Below are 23,788 nucleotides of genomic sequence, written 5' to 3'. Positions count from 1 at the left end.
TTCCAAGTTAATTAGCTTACATTTTTTCTTTCCTTCCTTATTTATGCTGCCATTCTGCTTTTAAAAAAACAATCTCTAGACTGGTTATTTTGATACTTTCCATTTTACATTCTTTGGATTATTCCCATTACTTTCTTCCTCCCTGTTCATTTAGCAATAGCATCTGAGGCTTATAACTTCTACTACTGCATCTTTCCCCCCTTCCTCTTGACAAGGAACATGCATAGATATAAAAGCAAGCTTTTTTTCTTCCTTGATCTTACTATATCTTCAACTATTATTCCAAGGCCCTTCTTCCAGATTTCTTTAAAGGTACACTGGGGCTAATTAGAATGAGATCTGGAAACCAGAACTACTGCAATCACCTTACAATGTATTCAAAATGTAGAACCACCATCCTAATTATTCACAATGTGCAATTTTAACATGCCCCCCCACACACACACAGAGATGATTCATTAAAGATTGAGAATCTCTGGTCTGTACTGAATCTGCCTTCACTTCCTCTAACTTCTCTCTTTTTTTTGTGTGTATGAAATCTAGCCTCATGTTCCTCCCTATCACACCCCCCAAGTTGAAACTGTATAAGAAGTCACAAACTGTCTAATGAACATTTTATCAGGTTGTGATTTTCTTGTCTTTCCATAAATAATCTTACAATTTCTTCTCCATTATCTAGTACTGGACTATATGATCCTGTCCTAGGAAATAGCAACACTTTAAAATGACACCTAACTATAGATGCAAAAAGCTGTTATATGTGGTAAATTAAACAGCTTTGTGTGTTCAGGTATTTCAATCCCTAATGCTTTTCCAACAGTGAGGGAGATGGGAGGAATGGGAAAATTTTGTTCTACTTCTTGGACAAGTTTTGGTTCTAGAAGCTCACAAATTCTTCCCACATTTAATATGCTGCTCATGCTCTTTCTAAAGTAGTAATGAATTCAATTGTATCAGACTGCTCATTTTTCCTTCATTTATTCCCTCTATCTTCTGCCTTTCTTAGTCTCCATTTCCTCTTCTTTCTTTTTATTATTTACCAACTTTCCTCTGGGATTAGCATGTCTGGAAAAGGAACTAATAATTAATTTCCTTTAGTGACATTCCCAACTTAACCTGTAGTTGAAAAGTAATAAGTTATACCACTTAGTATCATTTCACTTCTCTTCTTCCTTACTATTTAATAGTCACTTTTGTCAGTTATTAAAACATGCCAGTGCTCATGTCTTAAGCAAACATTTAGTTCAAAGAACTTGGAACTAAATTGTTATACTGCATAGTTCTTACCTTTTATATAACCACTTACTGCACGCTTTTGTCTTTGATCTGAAGGCCCAGAAAGATGTCCAACAGAGCTCAGTGAAGGACTCTCACAAATTTTCTGGTGGAATGAATGTCAATAGTGAGTTGCATAAAGATTTCCTATTCACATACTAAGAAGACATCTAAATTACCATTTTGGAAATCAACGAAAATTAAAAACATTTATTGAAAACCAAATCTTTTCAAGAAAGGAACTTCATATAAGCACTCAAGATGAAGCCTAACTTTTGTCTTCATATGGCTACTGTCTCTGAACACTGAGCATGGAAGGAAACACAGAAAACATATTTAGAGAAAGTAGAAACCAGTGTCATGTTTCAACAAAGAACCAACTTCAGTATGCCTAGCTACTTTACATTCCCCACCAATAACTTTTAAAAACTACATAGTTTACCATAATTTTATAGATACACTTTTTATATAAACATTCAACATTTAAAATACTACAATGACAGACTATTTTAGTGCTAAAATAAGATAACTGACAAGACTTTGGAGGATGTCATGTGGGACTAAAATTAGAATATGTCACAGCTGCTTCACTTAGGTTAAAAAAGGCTTAGGAAAATTTAAATATTTTTTGCAAAATTTTTTATTGCAATGAAAGTAGTTGAGGCCTGGGGTCATGGCTTAGTGGTGGAGTGCTTGCCTAGCATGTGTGAGGCGCTGGGTTCCATTGTCAGCACCACAGAAAAATAAATAAAGGTTCATCAAGAATTAAAAAAAAAAAAACATTTTATTTTATTTTTTAAAAAAACAGAAAGTAATCAAAGAGATGGATAAACTACTGAGAAGAATTTTTGTTTACTTAGATAACAGTACTTATCTTTTAGGTACAGTGGGTACATTTTTTTTCATTTAAGAAAGAACATCAGGGCTGGAGCTGTATGTAGCGCAATGGTGAAGCATTTACCTACCACAGGTGAGGCACTGGGTTTGATCCTCAGCACCACATAAAAATAAACAAATAACATAAAGTTATGTTGTCCATCTACAACTACAAAAACATTTATTAAGAAATAATATTAAAAATATATACTCATGTAGAAAACAGGCAGTGTAGAAACATTCAGTACCTCCTGAAAGCTATCTCAGTGGAATTTAATCAACACTTGTGTAAATGCACAAGGACATGGATGGGCATCTGTGGGTAAGCACTGGGTCACAACTTTAGAATAATAACAGAACTCATAAAAAGTAAACAGCCTAGGAGTGCATAGGACAGAGTGATGTTAGAAAGGGGAAACTCCTCTAAATGTGAGAAACCCATCAATCTCAACAAAATTTAATCTACTATAGGCCAAATGAACAGTCAAGGCAAAGGCTGACTTGGATTCTGCACAAGCTGGCACTAGAAATTTGGGGCTCTTCAGGTTCTTCCTGACAGATTCTAATGCTTGGACAGGGAAACATCCTCACCAGGGCTCCTTTGTCTACACCTTCTGAATAGTAGATCAGAAACCCCTCTAATTATTAATAATTATAGTTCCAAGATTAAACTAATACACTAATTCACTGGATGAGCAGAGACCTACCTCAAGATCATGTCAGATCATGCCCCATAGAGAAATTGAGACACAGATCTGTTGAGAACTCTGGGCAGCTGGAGAAGCAGTCAAGTGGTTTTCATAAGGGACAAAAACCCAGGGCACTTTCACTTAAATGCTGTTCAAGCTCTGTGAGTATCAAGTTTGTATCTACTACAAACCCTGGGCTTGGATGTGAGAGTCTTCTGTGTGCAAAATCTGCCACCTCATGGATCCCTAGTGTTGATTCACCTGATCTGTCTTGCTAGGCTGTGTCATATTTTCTTCCTAAGTGCTCATTCTGTGTCCTTCCTAAGGGTGCCAATTTGATCTAAGAGCAACCTTAAACATTTGTAGGAAAACCATTCTTCCAACATAGATAGCTTGCTCCCCTGCTAGAATGTCCAAACAAGCTCTCCAAAAATGTTGGTGAGTGCAATCCCCACTAGAGACCAGATCTACCAGATGTGGACACTCCACCATATTCTGAGACATTAGGAGAAGTGTGGCCACCTCCACCAAGAAAGGGGGTCTAGTCACCTCCCTACAGATTCAGAGAGACCTTTCAGGGGTAGTCACAATGGGAAAAGGTTCATGGCTGACACTTTGTGCAGGGGAAAAATCTTCCAACACACAGTGGTCATCTCTCTTAACTGGGTTGGTGGGCTCCCACTCTGAAAATTAGTTTGAGCCAAGAAAAGAGAATGTTGTACAGAAATGTTGAAAACTCTGGTTGGTAGGAAATACAATCCATTTGATGGCCAGTCTGTAGATTGGAGGTCAAGGAAATCAATGCCCATTTCTAATATGTGGTTTGAACTTCATGGCAGGGATAAAAGTAACTGTATATTGGATCCTGAGGGAGAAGGGTCCAGGAACAGTGAGGCAGAATCTGGAAGACTAATGGTCTGTAGTACTGAATGGTCCACAGCCTCCTTAGGCAAAACGTTTGAGCACCCAGCTCCTACAAGAGCAATGCCTCCAACTGAGGTATAAATACGTACATAAAAAATAGCAATTTTTAAAAAGGAAGGTGAAATTACTATTGTGACTGGCAACTTTTCCTTAGTAAGCCCTATAGGGAAAGGAAGAGAGGAGCTCAGCCTACACTGATTTACTACCAGGGTTAACCTATTCAGTCCGGTGATAGAAAGGAACATATTGACATGCAATCACTCCCATGAAATCTCCTTCCAATGGTGGATTATAAAATTACAAGACTCAGAAGAATGTGTTTGTATCTTAATTACATCAGTAAGGAGCAATGTTAAACTTTTATGGTTTTTGATCTTGCTTTCTGTAACATTTTGATACAGTTTTTACACATTATGTGTCACATTTCTAAGTTTAGGTAATATTTGCATTATCTCTTTGGTATTTGTAGCTTTGTACTCATTTTCACATGTACTCCTATCCTTTCTCTTCTTTATTTCCTTTTCTCCTCAGTTTTTTTTTTTGAAATTTTTATTTGCTCTTTTTAGTTATACATTACAGTAGAATCTATTTTGATATACTGATATAAGCATGAAATATCTTATTCTAATTAGGATCCCAGTCTTGTGGATGTACATGATAGTGAGATTCATTGTAGTGTATTCATATGTACATAGGAAAACTATGTCAGACTAATTCCACTGTCTTTCCTATTTCTACCCACCTTCCTTCCCTTCATTCCCCATTTCCAATCCATTGAACTTCTATTCTTGCTTTTCACATATCAGAGAGAGCATTCAACCTTTGGTATTTGGGCATTGGCTTATTTCACTTAACACGACAGTCTCCAGATCTATCCCTTTACCAGCAAATATCATAAAGTCACATATATAATATATATATGTTATATAAATACATATATATTGATATATCTCACAACTTCTTTATCCATTCATCAATTGATTAGCATCTAGGTTGGTTCCATAGCTTAGCTATTGTGCATTGTACTGGTACAAGCAATGATGTGGTTGCATCACTGTAGTAGGCTGACATTAAGTCTTTTGGATATATAACAAGAAGTGAGATAACTGGGTCAAATGGTGGCTCAATTGCTACTTCATGAGGAATCTCTGTACTGTGTTCCAGAGTGGTTGCACTATTTTGAAGTGTAGCCAACAATGTCCAAATGCTCCCTTTTACCCACATACTTGCCAACATTCATTGTTACTTATAGTCATGACAGTTGCCATTCTGATTGGAGATATAATCTCAGCATAGTTTTATTTTGCATTTCTGTAATTTCTAGAGATGTTGAACATTTTTTCATATATTTTTTGACCTTTATATTTCTTCTTTTGATAATATCTGTTTAGTTCTTTTGCCCACTTATTGATGGTGTTATTTGTTCTTTTGGTGTTGAGATTTTTTAATTCTTCATACATCCGGGAAATTAATGCCGTGTCTGAGGTGTGGTCGACAAAGTTTTCTCCCATTCTTCAGGCTCTCATCACATTCTTGATTGTTTCCTTTGCTGTGAAGAAGTTTTTAGTTTGATAGCATTCCCTTTATTGATTCTTGTTTTTAATTCTTGTGCTTTAGGAATCTTGTTGAGGAATCCGTTCCTAAGCAGACTTTTTCTTCTAGATTATGAAGAGTGTCTGGTCTAATTCCTAGGTTTCTGATACATCTTGAATTGACTTTTGTGCAGTGTGAGAGATAAGAGTTTCATTTTATTTTTCTACTTGTTCATTTTCAGTTTTCCCAGCGCCATTGGTTGAAGCAGTTTTTTTTTTTTTCAGTGTATATTTTTGGCGCCTTTGTCGAGTGTGAAATTACTGTATTTGTGTGTTTATCTCTGTGCCTTCTATTCTATTCCTTTGATCATCATGCCTGTTTTGATGCCAATATCATGCTCTTTTTGTTACTGTAGCTCTGTAATATAATTTAATGTCTGTGTTATGATGCTTCCTGATTCACTTTTCTTGTTCAGGTTTGCTTTAGCTATTCTGGGCCTCTTATTTCTCCTAACAAATTTCATGACTGCTTCTTCTATTTCTATAAATAGTGATATTGTATTTTAATAGGAATTGCACTACATTTGTACTATGCTTTTGGTAGTATGTCCATTTTGATAATATTAATTGTGCCTATTCAAGGACATGTGAGATCTTTCCGTCTTCTAAGGTCTTCTTCAATTTCTTTCTTTAGTGTTCTCTAGTTTTTATTATGGAGGTCTTTCATCTCCTTTGTTAGATTGATTCCCATGTATTTTTTGAGGCTTATATGAATGAGATATTTTCCTTAATTTCTCTATCAGCTGATTTATCATTGAAATATAGGAATGTATTTGATTTCTGGTTGTTAATTTTGTAACCTGCTACTTTGCTGAATTCATTTTTGAACTCTAGAAATTTTCTAGTGGTGATTTTGGGTCTTCTAAATACAGGATCATGTCATGTCATAGGCAATCATAAATACTTCTAGCTCTTCTTTTGTATCCCTTTAATTTTGTATCCCTTTCCTTTCTTTCTTTTTCCTAATCACTCTAGCCAGTTTTTCTAGAAATATGTTGAATAGAAACAGTGAAAGGGCAGCCCTGTCTTGTTCCAGTTTTTAGAGGGAATGCTGTCTTCATTTAAAATGACATTGGCCTTGGTTTTGTCATATATATAACTCATACAATTCTGAGGGATGCTCCTCATTTACCTAACTTTTCTAGTATTTTAAAACTGAGTGAATGCTGTGCTTTATTGAGTACTTTCTTTGCATTTATTGTGATACTCATGTGAGTCTACTTATGTGATAAATACATTTACTGACTTCCAATGTTAAAAAAGCCTTGCATGCCTTGCATAAAATCCTCTGGATCATTGTGCACTGTCTTTTTAAAGTACTTTTTTATGTGATTTGCCAGTATTTATTAAGAATTTCAGTGTCTATGTTCACCAAGAATATTGGTCCCAAGTTTTCTTTCTTTGATGTGTCTTTGTTCAGTTTTGGAATCAGAATGATACTAAACTAGCTTCATAGAATGAGTTTGGATGGGTTCCTCATGTGTTCTTATCTGTCCCTGCCCTCCCATGCTTTTTTTCTTCTTCTAATTTCTGGCTAATGATGGTTGCACTATTACTAATGATAAATTCTTTAGCCAGTTACTTTTAGATTGTTATTCTTACTTCATTTCATTGTAGATGGTAGTTTAAAAAGGTTGTTTTCAATAAAGAATTGTTTTAAGCATATATATGTTTTGCATGTTAGGTTGTCAAACTGACTGATGGTTGTTATCTCCTGTGAGAAAGACATCAATGAGTATGGAAACTAAATTGGGGATTTTACACTGAGATGTAACCTGTGACCAGGATGTAACCTGTGACTACCCCATGGAAAAAGTGGTTCAGTAAAAGACCTATCTATAACAGTGGAAGAGGAATCTATCTGTACATAAGCACAAACCTCAGCATAGAAAAAAAAGGCAACATGAGTGAACAATGCATTGATAAGACACTTCCAAATCTTCATTACTACCAAACAACTGAATCTGTAGATTCATTTTCTATTGTCCTCTTAAGATGATGGATAAAAGTGTTTAATGAGATGTATCAATTGCTACACTGAATGCAAATGGGTGTTTGTACTCTAATAACAAAGATTCAATTCTGGTAGGCATGATGACCTTCATTTTCATTAGCGTTTTTATTATAATCCTTTTATCTGCCTTTCCATATGCTCCAAAGTCAAGCAGAATAAGCTCTTGAACTATGGCAATTAGTCACTGGTTATATTAAACTAAAAGTTTTGAGTGACTGGGAATGACCACTCTCTTTCACAATGAGTATAATTAAGCTGCCATCAACTTGACATTTGTTCCTAATTTCAATTGTTTATTCATAAGCCCAAATTTTTCCTTTATCATTTACAGATATTATACAAATGGGAGCACATTCAATAATCTTAAAGTGGCCTCACTTCAAAGGATAAATGTTTTGCCATTTTACTATGGAAAATAAACACATTTTAAGATACATAACCATTTACAATGTTTTAAATTAAAAATTAATCTATGATGTATAGATATATAAATCAATTCTGAAAGGCAATTGCATTTGAACTACTCTACATTACTAAAGCATAGTAACCAGTATGAAACCATATATAATTACACACATGTGGCTGTTTCTTTTCTGGGCCGTTAAGCCTTCTCTGGTGGTTCTCTGATTCTACTTCCACATGTAGTGCTGCTGAAGAAAAGTAAACAGTTATTAAACAATATAGAGGGCACAGAAAGAGCAATAGTCTAATAAAACAATAGTAATATCTTTTTATTTTATCAATTAGTAATTTTAATGGACCATAATCTTTAGTTAAATATGTACTTCCTTTATTCTTATTTTATTATCTTAAATCTCATTTGATTTTATGTCTGTGATTGTGTGTGTGTGTGTGTATTGCTAGAGATTCAACCCAGGGTCTTGGTTGGCACCTGCTCTACCACGGAGGTCATTCCACAGGTCTTTTTAGTTTATTTCATGACAGGGTCTGTCTCCAGCACCCTACTGGCCTGAAACCTACCAGCAGTCTGCATCAGCCTCCCAAGTCACTATAAATGTAGTGTGCTCCACAGCACCACCTAGGATTATTTCTTTAGGAAATACTTCTATTCATCCTGAAATTAATCAAAACACCTGGTGGGACACTACATGTCACCAGCTTTAATGCATACAAACATCTCAAATGTTAATCCACAAATTCATCTACTCAAATGAAAAAAATCCCCAGAAATTAAATTTGAAAGTGCCATAAAAATAAAATTCAAGCCATACACTCTTCTATACCTCTTGATAGAGAATATGAATCATCTACTTTTCACCATTAATGGCTTCAAAAATTACTGATAACTTCTCACATCTTTATCAGTTAACTCCCTGTTAATCATATCTGAGGTGGTATTCCTTTTCTGTCCCTGAGACTCAGTTTGCTCTGTGAAATCCTACTTGATTATGGCTATCATTCCTTATGATGACATTAATGAGGGCTTCTTTCCTTGAGCCTACTTTACCAATTCATCAACTTCCCTACTATTATTTCACCACTAGAGACATCAACGATTTCTTTACAAGTAAATCTCTTTTGCTGCTTAACTGGAAGGGACAATCTTTTAGGTCATCTGGTGTAAACTGTCTATTCATTGGACCCTCTAAGTGTTGATTGAGCTCCTGGTAGTGCTAGTATGAATAAAAGGTGCCAGGGATGGTTTTTCTGGAGGTATTCCTGAGCTGAGACTTAAGAGGTGAGGGTAGCCCAGCCAGAGTGCAGGAAAGGGTACAAGCAAGACAGGAAGTAGCAAGAGAGAAGGATGAGTATTAAATGGGGTGTGTGCTTGCCCCAAAATATAGGAATTAGTGAGGAGTAAGGCCAGAGGGAAGGGAAGACAGGAAAGGACTAATGATAGAGAGTTGGGCAAAAGTCATATTATGAAAGCACTAGAGGTAACATTGAAATACTTGCCCATTCATGTCCTTTAGTGGTTCATGAACATAATTTCATGGGAGCTAGATTTTTCTAAATGCTATGTGTATAGTGAATGTCAGGCACATCTGGATAAATGAAAGGAGATGAACAAGTACAAGGGAATATGCAACATTAAGAAGATGCCTGCCTGAAATGAAGAAATTCCCACCAAAAATATTCAATATAAACAATAGTATAAAATAAGTTTTTATTCAATGAATATAGGTATAAATGTGATTCCCTAGTAAATGAGAATCTGCTTAATTCTCTACAAAAGTATCAAATGATTTGTGAGGTGAATTACAGGGACTGTGTAAGTTGCTTGTGTTTACTTGGTTGGTTTTCACTTTTATATGTTCCTAGGTCCAGGACACTCATTTAGGTGTTTTGTTAATAATTTCCTGATTCTTGGATCTATCAAGCTCAACAATGAATAAGACAAGGATAGGGGTGAGGCTCCGTTGTAGGGAATCTTCTTAGCATGCAAAAGGCCCTGATTTCAAACCCCTTTCATTAAAAAGAACAAAAGGAAGTAAGAACACTAAATTCAATGGTACAAGTAAGTACCTGTAAATTTATAGCTCTTAGGAAATACCCTGGAAATAATTGCTTTCCTTCTATAAAAAACAGTACAAGATGATAATGTACAGGAAAGAGAAACACATGAAATAGGTGTGATTTCAAAGTACAAACCCAATCAAGTCAGGGAATAAGGGCACTGACTTAACAGATACATAAAGTTGAACTAATGTTCAATGATATTATCTGCATAAACTTGGTGTCAAGTTAGTACTAAAACTGGTTTTTAAGGAGAGTTGTTCTCTCAGTTTTAAAAACTTGTCTCTAACTCATGGAATCAGGGACAACTTTTGTTTTACCCCAAGAATAAGAGATTGTAATGTGCACCAATGTCCAGCAATTCAGTAAGAATTTTTCTAACATATTACAGTCTAAAAACATCAAATTCTGAATCCCTAAAAATTTCTGGGAATTCAAGTGGTGTAAGGATAAGTGTAGGAACATTCAAGATTAAGATCATTTTTTTGTAATTGTATATATCTTTTTTTTTTTTCAAACACGGATACTAAACATTGGCATTTTCCAAGTTTTCTCAAATATTCCCACCAAACATGGAAAAAGAAAAGAAATAAAAATCGAAAGTCTTGGATAAGCAGGATTAATATTATCAAAATGACCAAACTACCAAACGCGCTTTATAGATTTAATGCAATTCCAATTTAAACCAATGATATTCCTCATAGAAATAGAAAAAGCAACCATGAAATTCATTTGGATAAATAAGAGGCACAGAATAGCCAAAGCAAACCTTAGGAAGAAGAGTGAAGAAGGTGGCATCACTGTACCAGAACTTAAACTATACTACAGAGCTATAGTAATAAAAACAACATGGTATTGGCACCAAAATAGATATGTAGATCAATGGAACAGAATAGAGGACACAGTCACAAATCTACATAAATAGAGTTATCTCTTACTAGACAAAGGCACCAATAGCATGCATTGTAGAAAAGTGGTACTAGGAAAACTAGAAATCCATATGCAGCAAAATGAAATTAAACCTCTATCTTTCACCCTGCACAAAACTCAGCTCAAAGTGGATCAAGGAACTAGGAATTAGACCAGACTCTGCACCTAATAGAAGAAAAAGCAGGCTCAAATCTTCATCATGTCAGCTTAGGATCTGATTCCTAAAGTGCAAGAAATAAAATCAAGAATCAATAAATGGAAAGTATTCAAACTAAAATGCTGCTTCTCAGCAAAAGAAAATATCAATGAGGTGAAGAAAGAACCTATTTAAGGAACAAATTTTTAGTACATTCACATCAAATAGAGAAGTAATCATCAGGATATATAAAGAACACAAAAACTTAACACCAACACTTAACACCTACCTAAAAGCAAGCAACCCAATCAATAAATGGGCTAAGGAAATGAGCAGAGACTTCACAGACGAAGATATACAATTGTTCAACAAATGTATGAAAAACTGTTCAACATCTCTAGCAATTAAAGAAATGCAAATCTAAACTAAGTTTTCTTCTCACTCTAGTAATAATGGCAATTATCAAGAATTTAAGCAACAATAAGTGCTGGCAAGGATTTGGGAAAAAACGTATACCATTCATTGCTGGTGGGATTGGAAAATAGTGGAAGCACTTTGGAAAGCAATATGAAGATTCCTTAGAAAACTTGGAATGGAACCACCATTTGACCCAGCTATCCCATTCCTCGGCATACACCCAAAAGACTTCAAATCAGCATTCCATAGTTATGTAGCCATCTCAATATATATAGCAGCTCAATTTACAATGGCTAAACTGTGGAACCCACATAGATGCCCTTCAATAGATGATGGAAAGAAACTGGTTTATATACACAATGGAATATTAAAGATCAGCCTTAAAGAATGAAATTATGGCATTTACAGGTAAATGAATGGAGTTGGAGAATATCATACTGTCTGAAGTAAGCCTACCCCACAAAACCAAAAGGTAAATGTACTCTCTGATAAGTGGTTGTTCCTCCATAATGGGAGCAGGGGGAGGAAAGGGAAGAATGGAGGAACTTTAGGTTGAGCAGAGGCAGGAAGGAGAGGGGAGAAGGTGTGTGTTGGGGAGAAGATGGTGGAATGAAACAGACAGTATTACTCCATGTAAAGGTATGATTCCATGTATGATGTGACTCTACATCATGTACAACCATAGCAATGAAAAGTTGTGCTCCATTTGTGTAAAAAATTAAATTAATTAAAAAAACCAAATGTGACACAAAAACACAACCAAGAATGTAGGTTTCACAAAACATGCAGTCAGAATGCCAAAACTAGATTATGATTTCCATAACCAGAAATCAAGTAGGACAGTGTTCATTTTCCAATGGCAATATGCTGATTGATGCAGAGAAAGTCTGACCACAGGATAAAATCTTGGCCCTAAGAGGATCGCTGCAGGAGGACTGTAACATTGTGTCTCCTAACAGTGACACACCAGAATTATTTGCACCTGTTTATTACAATGATGGAGCCTATCCCTCAAGTTCTCCTGTGATTTAGTATGTGAAAAGTTGTGATAAAAGCCAGTGGAATACACAATTCTCATCAAAGAAAGCTTTGTGAACTGTTAAACTGAGATACATATCTTTAGAATAACAGTTTATTTTAAAAAGTTATCTTTTTCCATACCTGCATTGGACACCAGTGTGCCTACATTTCTTGCATCATCTGGCCGAGTTATGTTCGCTGTTCTCAATCTATTCCTATGAGAAGATGTACCAAGATCATCTAAAAAATGAGGTAGAAGAAACTCAAATTATTTGAGTTTGGAATAAGAAAGGAGAGATAAACAGATATATATGAATGATTAGATATGAATATCCTTTACTTTTCAAAATCCATGTAGTTGATTCTCAAAGTAACAAATTGGGTATTCAAAGACTGAACTCTAGAATGTGTTTGGTTCCCAACATTACTCTGCTGTGGTATAACTTGTTAGTCTGAAAAATTTTAATGAAATGACTACTTATCTATCTAGGGTTGAGCATGTAGCTCAGTGACAGAATGTGTTGCTTGTATGACCAAGGCCATGGGACCCATTGCCAGCACCAACATCAGAGGGAAAATATGAGTCATGGGGAAATAGTCCCTATCTTTCAAAGTCCAGCCAATGTTCCTGTAACAATACAACATATATCCCCTCCCTGCATATTATGGAAGAGGAAGAATGCATAACTTAGGTGTCTTCCCATGCCAATGTACCCTCCGGCTTCCCATAATCTCTGGAACAGGAATAATCTAATCTTTGCTTCCAATGAAATGTTTCATTTGCTTTCCAAAATGCATTTTCACAAGTTTCCTTATCATTTCTTAAATTACCAAGCTAATTCCTTCCTTCCTTCCTTCTTTCCTTCCTTCTTTCCTTCCTTCCTTCCTTCCTTCCTTCCTTCCTTCCTTCCTTCCTTCCTTCCTCATTTCCCTTCATTTCAGCATTTTCAAAGTATCCTCTTGATTGGTGGTTGTCATCCTTACCATGTTACATTCTCTGTACAAACTAGTTCCACTTTGTCTCTTTCCTCCATATTTAGCAATTGTATTAAAGAATTATACTTTCTGTCACTTCAACTTTTGGGTCCTCCATATTTGTCAGAAAGCATGTTTGGTTATAACAAGAAAATATAACCATCCCTGGATCTTGTTATTCCTTGAACTTGTATCCAACAGATCTTCATCCAGATTTTTCTAAAAGGAAGTCTATACCTTGGCTAAATAGAATGTGGTCAGGATACCAAAAATTAAAACACATGTAGAAGCCTTTGGGAATGTAGAATTCCAGACCTCCTCTGCTCAGACAGAGGAGGCAACAGAAGCTCTGATGAACTGTATCAGCTTCCAATTCCCATAGTTGATCTATTTGGCACCCACCCTCCCTGTCATGACCCCAAATTGAAGCTGTATGAGAAGTCACAGACTATTTGATGGACATTTTCCTGCTGTGGTTTTCCTGATGTCTCCAGAAAAATCGTACAATTTTTCTTTTCCTAATTGTCATGTGCTAGACTATGTGGCTCTCTCCTAGGAGTACCAACATTTTAAAATAACATCAAATTACACACATGTATGGCTTGCTATGTTCAAAGATTCATATTCACTTAAGGAAAAAAAAACAGCTCTGCATGATCAGCTACTTTAATCCTTGCTGCCTTCCCAATAGTGAGGAATACAGGCAGTGTGGGGAATTTCCACTTCTCAGACAAGTTTTGAAACTGGAAGCACACAAATTCTCCCCACACTTGGAATAGCCTCTCCATCATCTTCCTAAAGTATTACATGAATTTCACTCCCACCAATGTATGCACCACCTTCTTTTCTTTTATGCACTCTGTCATTTCTCCCTTTCTTATTCTTTGTTCCCAATGCTCACATCCTTTTCTTTATTTTTTAACTTTCCTATCTGAAGGTGTTTGAAGATGGAATCAATAATTCAGCTCTTCTAGTGATACTCCTAATGAAATGTCTTGCTGAGCCTTTATCCAATATGCCACTCATATATCTTTCATTTCTTTTTCCTTACTACTTATTAGTTGCCTTCCTTCATGTGTTAGAATATACCAGTGTACATGCTTTAAGTAAACATTCAACCTGAAAATTGTATAGGACATGTAACTCTTACCTTCTTTATGTTTATTTATTTTCTGTTCACCTCTTTGATCTTCAGCTGCAGTAAACTTGCCAACACAGCTCAGAGGAAGAGGCTCAGAAACACTCTGGTAAAATTAACATTGATAATGAGTTGCAGAAAGATTTCCTTCTTGCTTATTAAGAAGAGATCTAAATTCCCATTACTGAAACCAAGGGTACTTAAAAAGCAGACAAGAATTTATTGCAAACTAATACCTTTCCAAAGAGAACTTCATATATGCTCTCTAGAACAAGAATAATTTGTCTTCTCATGGCTTTTGTCTCTGTTAACACAGCATGGAAGGAAAGAGGGAGACATATGCAGAGACAAGGTCCTAACTAATGTGTATATTTTAGGAAAGAAATAACTTTACTACATGGAACTCTACTTATGCATTCCCCACCAATAAGAAGAGAGATATTCTTGAACAAACCCTTTACACAAATTCTCATCTACAAACTTGTTATAATACAATGTTTAACATTTAGGACACTCAAATGGCAGGCATTGTTTTAGTGGGATAAAATAAATATAGTTGGAATGATAAAAGACTTTGAAAATATCATGTTGTATATAAATGGAACATTGTAGCAGCTGCTTAATTGGGTAAACAAATACCTAGAAAACTACATATTTTTGGTACTCATTTGATAGAAAAAGGAGTTGAATAAGATGACAAAATAGTAAGAAAACATTTCGTGACATACATTTAAAAATAGCACACAGGTTTGTGTAGACTCTGCAACTCTTTTCTTTCAAAAAAGAAACTTGAAAGATATATACTAAGAAAAAATGTCAGTCTAGAAGTTTATGGCACTACAGAAGCTGACCTGAGATTTAACCTAATTGACTGGCTTAGAAATCCATGATGACACAGGTTACTGAGCAAAAACTTTGCAGTGCAACCATATAGAGTCAGAGACCAGGTGAGATAGAGAACACATTGGTTATTGGAATATTAAGAGAATTCCTAAAAATGTAAGCTACTGTCACACAATGGTAGGTGGGAGACTATAAGATTCCCCTCCAGAGATAAAAATAAAAAAATTCCAACAATCTCAGGAAAACAGAAACCATTTACATAGACTGTCCATCACACAGTCTATGACTTCTAATACAGCTTCAATTTGGGGCTAAAAAGTCAGTAGAGTTAACTCCAGGACATACAAAGAACTTAAAGAACTTAACACCAAAAAGGGGAAAAAAAAACAATAACCCAATTAATAAGTGGGCAAAGGACCAGAAAAGACACTTCATGGAAGAAGAAATACAATGGTAAAAAATATATGAAAAAAATATTCAGCATTTTGAGAAATTTAAAATAAAACTTTAATGAGAATCCATCACATTCCATTCAGAATGGCAATTATCAAGAATGCAAGTTACAGTAAATATTCATGAGGATGTGGGGAAAACGTTCACTCCTACATTGCTGGTAGGACTGTGAATTGATGCAAGCTCTATTGAAGACCGTATGGATCTTAGAAAAATTGGAATAGAACTTCCAATTATGCCAGTTTGCGTTCTCCCTGGAATATACCCAAGGGAGTTAAAATCAGCATACTATAGTGACACAGTCACATCAAAGTTTAGCCCCTCAATTCACAAACACCAAGCTAAATAATCAAACTAGGTTCCCTTCAACAGATGAATGGATCAAAAAATGTGATATACATACAATTGAATATTACTCAGCTATAATGATGAATAAAACTTTTGACAGAACTAGAGACTATCAGGCTAAACAAAATAAGTGAATAAAATGAAACAATGGTCGAATGTTCTCTCTGATATGTGGATGCTAATCCACAACAAAGGAGGGTAGAGAAGAGAAGAATAGAAAATCATTGAATTAGAAAAAAGGAATAAAAAGAAAGGAGGGGGAGTTAGTAGAGAAAGTCAATAGAGTTAATTGGACTTAACTTTCCTTTTTTAAACTGAATACATGACCAGTGTAATTCCTCATTATGTACAACTACAAATATTGGATCCTAACGAAATGGGTTACACTCCATGTATTTATAGTATGTCAAAATATACTCTACTGTTATGTATATCTAAAAACACCAAATAAAAATTTAAAAAATAAAATAAAATGATAAAAGAGAAAAAAAATCAGTAGAGCTGAGGATAGTTTTGGAATTCCATGTGTGGCCCTGGAGACATGGGGTATTGCAAATTCTATCCTACATATTCTTAGTGGCTGACCAGGGAACCATTTTTTCCAGGGTTTCTTTCTGCAGGCTGACTGTATTGTTAATTCATGCAGTTTTTTATACCTGCACAACCCATCTGCATCATTAATTGACTGGGGCATCAGATTCAACTTGTCTCCTTCCTTGTCTCTCCTTGAAAATCCTTCCATCTCTTTTCAGCCCTGCACTCCATTAAACCCTGCCACCCTCCTCCTATCTTCTCCCCCACAAGATCCCATCCACAAATGCCTGGAGGTATTAGAGATGATTTTACCCTGCCCTACCACCATTTCTGAGGGACCCCGCCCTCTTTGGACCTCATCTGATTCTCAGATGGTAGCTCCTTTATACTGAAGGGGTTAAAGTAGCAGGGTATGCTATAATTTCCCTCTCATCCATCATAGAGCCAAAACTTCTCTCACCCAATATCACCAACCAACAAGCTGAACTCATAGCTGCCACAAGGGCATGAGAGCTAGCAGAGGGAAAAACCCTCTCCCTATATACCGATCTCCCATGAAGCCATTTGGAAGAAAGGGGGCTATTGAACACCAGAAGGAAGGCAGTCAGTAATTCCACACATATTTCTGGCCTACTATGGGCCTCCAGGCTGCCTTCGCAACTGGGAATAATCCACTGCAAGGCCTACCAAATTGACTCCTAAATCCAGGGTTCTATCCATCTTTGTCTCTCACTGAAACTCCCTCCATCTCTTTTCAGCTATGCTGGCTCACATGATCCTGCCAGTAGATAAGAGCCAGTTGAGGGTGCAGGGAAATAAGAGAGAGGAACCAGGGTCCGAATGGTGTAAAAAAAAAAAATACGTGTATGAATATATCCATAGGAACCCAACTATCATGTACATGTTTAATCCAATGCAAAAGCAAAACAAAGGATGGAATTTTGCAAACTGGATATCCATTTCAAGAAGAGTGAAACTAGGTGTCTGTTTCTCTATATGCACAACACAACACCACAGGGATTAAAAAACTTAGATATAACAAATGAGAAACATGGCAGCCATTGGAAGGAACACAGGGAAAACACCGCCTGATAGAGGCATCAAATAAGACTTCAGGAAGAGGAATGTTGCACGTGAGAACGTGCTCGCAAGAAGGGGTGAACATGAGTGCATCCAAATTCAATCTGCAGAACAGCAAAGAAAACCATTCACAGGGTGAGGAGAAGGCATATAGCCTAGGAGATGAGTTTTTGCCAGTTTCTCTTGGACCGTGGATTGCCATAATAATATGTACATAAACAGCTAAAGGTACTGAGCTGTGGGAAGACAAACAACCCATTTACCCAATGGCACATGATCACGAAGTACACAAAGGAACATGGATAATCGCTCAGCTCATCAAGGTCGTAACAATCCCAGTCTTCACACATGAGGGACATGCAAATCAAATTTCAACAGCGAGTCCATCTTCCCCCATTCGGGAAGGTAATGTTGAGAACACAAACAACACACTCTGATGATCATGTGGAAATAGAAATGCTTCAACATTGTTGGTGAGGATGCTTATTACTACATCCACTATGGGAATCCGAATGGAGCTGACTCCTGAAACTCAAAAGGGCCCAGCTGTACCAATGCCCACTCTTGACTGAAAAACTCTAGTCAGCACTCAAACAATGGTTTATTTGGGCTCATGAAAATCTCTCTTCCAGCTTCCAGTAGCTACTTATTGGCTTTGCTTTCTAGTTCTTTATTCCCCATTCGCAGGCCTGACAGTTCTTGACTCCCACAAAGCACAGTCCTGTCCTTATGCCTCTCCTGGTGAGACACTTATTTTCTTTTGTGGCCCTGAGGTTAGGGGCCCTCTATGTAGGATCATTGTCAACATTATGAGGATATAACAGATGATATAATAGATGAAAACACCAACAAAAAACAGAAGAAGAAATCAAAGATGTGGCCAGGGGACGGGAAACAAGTATTAAAACATGCCTTACTTTGGGGTCAGGCAATGAAGGGGTAGTATCACGCAAGCCCTTCTTCGTGGAAGGCACTAAACGGGGGGTGGAAACCACATGTTCTCTTTCAGTCTCAGTAGGACTGTTGTCCAGCAAGGCTCGGTGTTGTTGTTTCCCGAGGTCGATTTTTCCTGTTTTGGGAAGAAGTCAAAGTAAAACACACATGAAACTCTGTGTAACTGTAAGTCAATCAATAGCACATTTGGCACTCTTCAAAGACATTACCATGATTCCTGGACTGCCGGGGATTTTCACACACTTCCTCTTTTTCCTCAGGGGCATTCTGGGAAGGAAAAACACAGGATGCCAGGAATTAGCAAGCACTATAAAGACACTTTCTTCTCGGAAGCACAGAGATAGTTTCCTGAAACACACCACATCTGATGCCACAAAGCAAGGATCAGTTCCTAGGAAACAATTAGGGAGAATGCCTGGCGTTCCATCAGACTTTTATGCAATGAAACCAGAAATCAACAGTAGAAATAAAACACAGGAGCCCCTCACGCCCCCTCGACTGAGTGATCAACGACTGGAGAGCAGAAGACTCGAGAGATGAAATAAACCATACTTCAAGGTTACTGAGAAGAGCCACACAACCTACCCACAACCCAGGGATACTCGGAACGTGGTTCAGAGAAGAAGGTTCAGAGCCCGGATCTTATTCCTTAAGAGAACAGAAAACCTCCCATTACATTTCAAGGCCATGGAAAAAGAAGAAATCAACACTGAAAGCAGCCCTTGATGGCAAATAATTCAAATCAGAACCAAACTTTACGAAATGAAAACAAGGTTCCAACAAAAGCAACAATATACAAACTTGGTTCTTTGAAAGCAAACGTAAATTTGACCAAACTTTATGCACACTATCCAAAGACAGGAGGACAAGACTCAATTTCCTGAAATTTGGAATGAAAAGGATCCATCACCGGGGAGCACAATGAAATACAGAGGATAATCAGAAACTCTTTGGGAAACTTATACCAGCATTGCAGACCCAAATGCACATCAGAAATTTAAACAGATCCAAAGCAAGCAATGAAATTGAAGACACGCTGAACCCTACCAACAAAGGAAAGCCCAGGACCTGATGGAAGCTGAGCCCAGTTCAACCAGTCCTTTTATAAAGAGTTAATGGGAAACCCCCTGAAACCATTCCATGAAAAAGAAATGGAGGGAACCCGCCGGACAGACTCATTCTATGAAGGCCGCATCACCCCGATTCCAAAACCAGACAAAGACCCATCAGGAAACAAAACTTGAGGCCAATCATCCTCATGAAAATAAATGCAGAAGATCTTAGTAAAACATCGGTAATTCACTTACCAAAGCACAGGAAAAAGACAGGACACCACTAGGATCCCATGCGATTCATCTTGGGATGCAATTTGGGCTCCAGAGATGCAAAACAACAGACAATAGGGCAACCACACATTAGGGCAACCACCCATTAGAGCAACCACTGTGGGAAGCACTATGGAGATTCCTCCGAAAACAAGCAATGGAGCCACCCCAGGATCTGGATGTCCACGCCTCTCTTGTGTTCAGCTGACCATCAGAGACACAAGTGTATCAATGTCTGCAGCCGCACAAACCTTACCAGCAGCGACATGTTGAATGGATGATACAATGAGGCGTATATACACGAACAAGTTTTAGCATTTGTTGAAGAATGAACTTATACCATTGTCGATGAGAGGGAGGAAGTGGAGAATCCCATGCTCAATTCAATAAGTCATAGGAGAATATGGAGCATTGAAAAGATTCCAATCAAGGCTGAAGGTAAAGCAACCTACTAGGAACAAGGTAGGCATGGATATCCTGAAGTGAAAGCAAAGCCTGGTAGAGCAGAAAAAGATCTTTGGGGGGACACAAGAGTTAGGGTAGTGGAGGGAATGTTGATGACAATTCTCTACAAGCCTGAAATTATATCATGGTGAATTGCAATTCAATGTATATCTATCAAAAACCACTAAATAAATGAATGCATGGTAGGTAGACCAGTAGATTAGAGCCAGTTGAGGGTACAGGGAAATAAGAGGCAGGAACCAGGGTCCGTATGGTGTAAAAAAAACACGTTTATGAATATGTCCATAGGAACCCAACTATCATGTACATGTTTAATGCAATGCAAAAGCAAAACAAAGGATGGAATTGGGCAAACTGGATATCCATTTCAAGAAGAGTGAAACTAGGTGTCTGTTTCTCTTTATGCACAACACAACACCACAGGGATTAAAAAACTTAGATATAACAAATGAGAAACATGGCAGCCATTGGAAGGAACACAGGGAAAACACCTCCGGATAGAGGCATCAAATAAGACTTCAGGAAGAGGAATATTGCACGTGAGAACGTGCTCGCAAGAAGGGGTGAACATGAGTGCGTCCAAATTCAATCTGCAGAACAGCAAAGAAAACCATTCACAGGGTGAGGAGAAGGCATATAGCCTAGGAGATGAGTTTTTGCCAGTTTCTCTTGGACCGTGGATTGCCATAATAATATGTACATAAACAGCTAAAGGTACTGAGCTGTGGGAAGACAAACAACCCATTTACCCAATGGCACATGATCACGAAGTACACAAAGGAACATGGATAATCGCTCAGCTCATCAAGGTCGTAACAATCCCAGTCTTCACACATGAGGGACATGCAAATCAAATTTCAACAGCGAGTCCATCTTACCCCATTCGGGAAGGTAATGTTGAGAACACAAATAACACACTCTGATGATCATGTGGAAATAGAAATGCTTCAACATTGTTGGTGAGGATGCTTATTACTACATCCACTATGGGAATCCGAATGGAGCTGACTCCTGAAACTCAAAAGGGCCCAGCTGTAGCAATGCCCACTCTTGACTGAAAAACTCTAGTCAGCACTCAAACAATGGTTTATTTGGGCTCATGAAAATCTCTCTTCCAGCTTCCAGTAGCTACTTATTGGCTTTGCTTTCTAGTTCTTTATTCCCCATTCGCAGGCCTGACAGTTCTTGACTCCCACAAAGCACAGTCCTGTCCTTATGCCTCTCCTGGTGAGAAACTTGTTTTCTTTTGTGGCCCTGAGGTTAGGGGCCCTCTATGTAGGATCATTGTCAACATTATGAGGATATAACAGATGATATAATAGATGAAAACACCAACAAAAAACAGAAGAAGAAATCAAAGATGTGGCCAGGGGACGGGAAACAAGTATTAAAACATGCCTTACTTTGGGGTCAGGCGATGAAGGGGTAGCATCACGCAAGCCCTTCTTCGTGGAAGGCACTAAACGGGGGGTGGAAACCACATGTTCTCTTTCAGTCTCAGTAGGACTGTTGTCCAGCAAGGCTCGGTGTTGTTGTTTCCCGAGGTCGATTTTTCCTGTTTTGGGAAGAAGTCAAAGTAAAACACACATGAAACTCTGTGTAACTGTAAGTCAATCAATAGCACATTTGGCACTCTTCAAAGACATTACCATGATTCCTGGACTGCCGGGGATTTTCACACACTTCCTCTTTTTCCTCAGGGGCATTCTGGGAAGGAAAAACACAGGATGCCAGGAATTAGCAAGCACTATAAAGACACTTTCTTCTCGGAAGCACAGAGATAGTTTCCTGAAACACACCACATCTGATGCCACAAAGCAAGGATCAGTTCCTAGGAAACAATTAGGGAGAATGCCTGGCGTTCCATCAGACTTTTATGCAATGAAACCAGAAATCAACAATAGAAATAAAACACAGGAGCCCCTCACGCCCCCTCGACTGAGTGATCAACGACTGGAGAGCAGAAGACTCGAGAGATGAAATAAACCATACTTCAAGGTTACTGAGAAGAGCCACACAACCTACCCACAACCCAGGGATACTCGGAACGTGGTTCAGAGAAGAAGGTTCAGAGCCCGGATCTTATTCCTTAAGAGAACAGAAAACCTCCCATTACATTTCAAGGCCATGGAAAAAGAAGAAATCAACACTGAAAGCAGCCCTTGATGGCAAATAATTCAAATCAGAACCAAACTTTACGAAATGAAAACAAGGTTCCAACAAAAGCAACAATATACAAACTTGGTTCTTTGAAAGCAAACGTAAATTTGACCAAACTTTATGCACACTATCCAAAGACAGGAGGACAAGACTCAATTTCCTGAAATTTGGAATGAAAAGGATCCATCACCGGGGAGCACAATGAAATACAGAGGATAATCAGAAACTCTTTGGGAAACTTATACCAGCATTGCAGACCCAAATGCACATCAGAAATTTAAACAGATCCAAAGCAAGCAATGAAATTGAAGACACGCTGAACCCTACCAACAAAGGAAAGCCCAGGACCTGATGGAAGCTGAGCCCAGTTCAACCAGTCCTTTTATAAAGAGTTAATGGGAAACCCCCTGAAACCATTCCATGAAAAAGAAATGGAGGGAACCCGCCGGACAGACTCATTCTATGAAGGCCGCATCACCCCGATTCCAAAACCAGACAAAGACCCATCAGGAAACAAAACTTGAGGCCAATCATCCTCATGAAAATAAATGCAGAAGATCTTAGTAAAACATCGGTAATTCACTTACCAAAGCACAGGAAAAAGACAGGACACCACTAGGATCCCATGCGATTCATCTTGGGATGCAATTTGGGCTCCAGAGATGCAAAACAACAGACAATAGGGCAACCACACATTAGGGCAACCACCCATTAGAGCAACCACTGTGGGAAGCACTATGGAGATTCCTCCGAAAACAAGCAATGGAGCCACCCCAGGATCTGGATGTCCACGCCTCTCTTGTGTTCAGCTGACCATCAGAGACACAAGTGTATCAATGTCTGCAGCCGCACAAACCTTACCAGCAGCGACATGTTGAATGGATGATACAATGAGGCGTATATACACGAACAAGTTTTAGCATTTGTTGAAGAATGAACTTATACCATTGTCGATGAGAGGGAGGAAGTGGAGAATCCCATGCTCAATTCAATAAGTCATAGGAGAATATGGAGCATTGAAAAGATTCCAATCAAGGCTGAAGGTAAAGCAACCTACTAGGAACAAGGTAGGCATGGATATCCTGAAGTGAAAGCAAAGCCTGGTAGAGCAGAAAAAGATCTTTGGGGGGACACAAGAGTTAGGGTAGTGGAGGGAATGTTG

The 23,788-nt window shown here is 37.7% G+C and overlaps 1 long non-coding RNA gene across 1 annotated transcript; it reads right to left on the bottom strand.

Moving 5' to 3' along the window:
• Positions 1–1,308: 1,308 nt before the first annotated feature.
• LOC144255132 (uncharacterized) lies at positions 1,309–14,562 on the bottom strand. The gene is made up of 4 exons (XR_013343654.1): positions 14,477–14,562; positions 12,493–12,591; positions 7,947–8,017; positions 1,309–1,381 (listed from the first exon to the last, which is right to left on the bottom strand). It is a non-coding gene; the product is annotated as an uncharacterized LOC144255132 (long non-coding RNA).
• Between the last annotated feature and the right edge of the window lie 9,226 nt (positions 14,563–23,788).

The sequence above is a fragment of the Urocitellus parryii genome, chromosome 5 (genome assembly GCF_045843805.1).
Source record: "Urocitellus parryii isolate mUroPar1 chromosome 5, mUroPar1.hap1, whole genome shotgun sequence".
Classification (NCBI taxonomy): Eukaryota; Metazoa; Chordata; class Mammalia; order Rodentia; family Sciuridae; genus Urocitellus; species Urocitellus parryii.
This window is presented reverse-complemented; position numbering and strand designations above follow the sequence as displayed.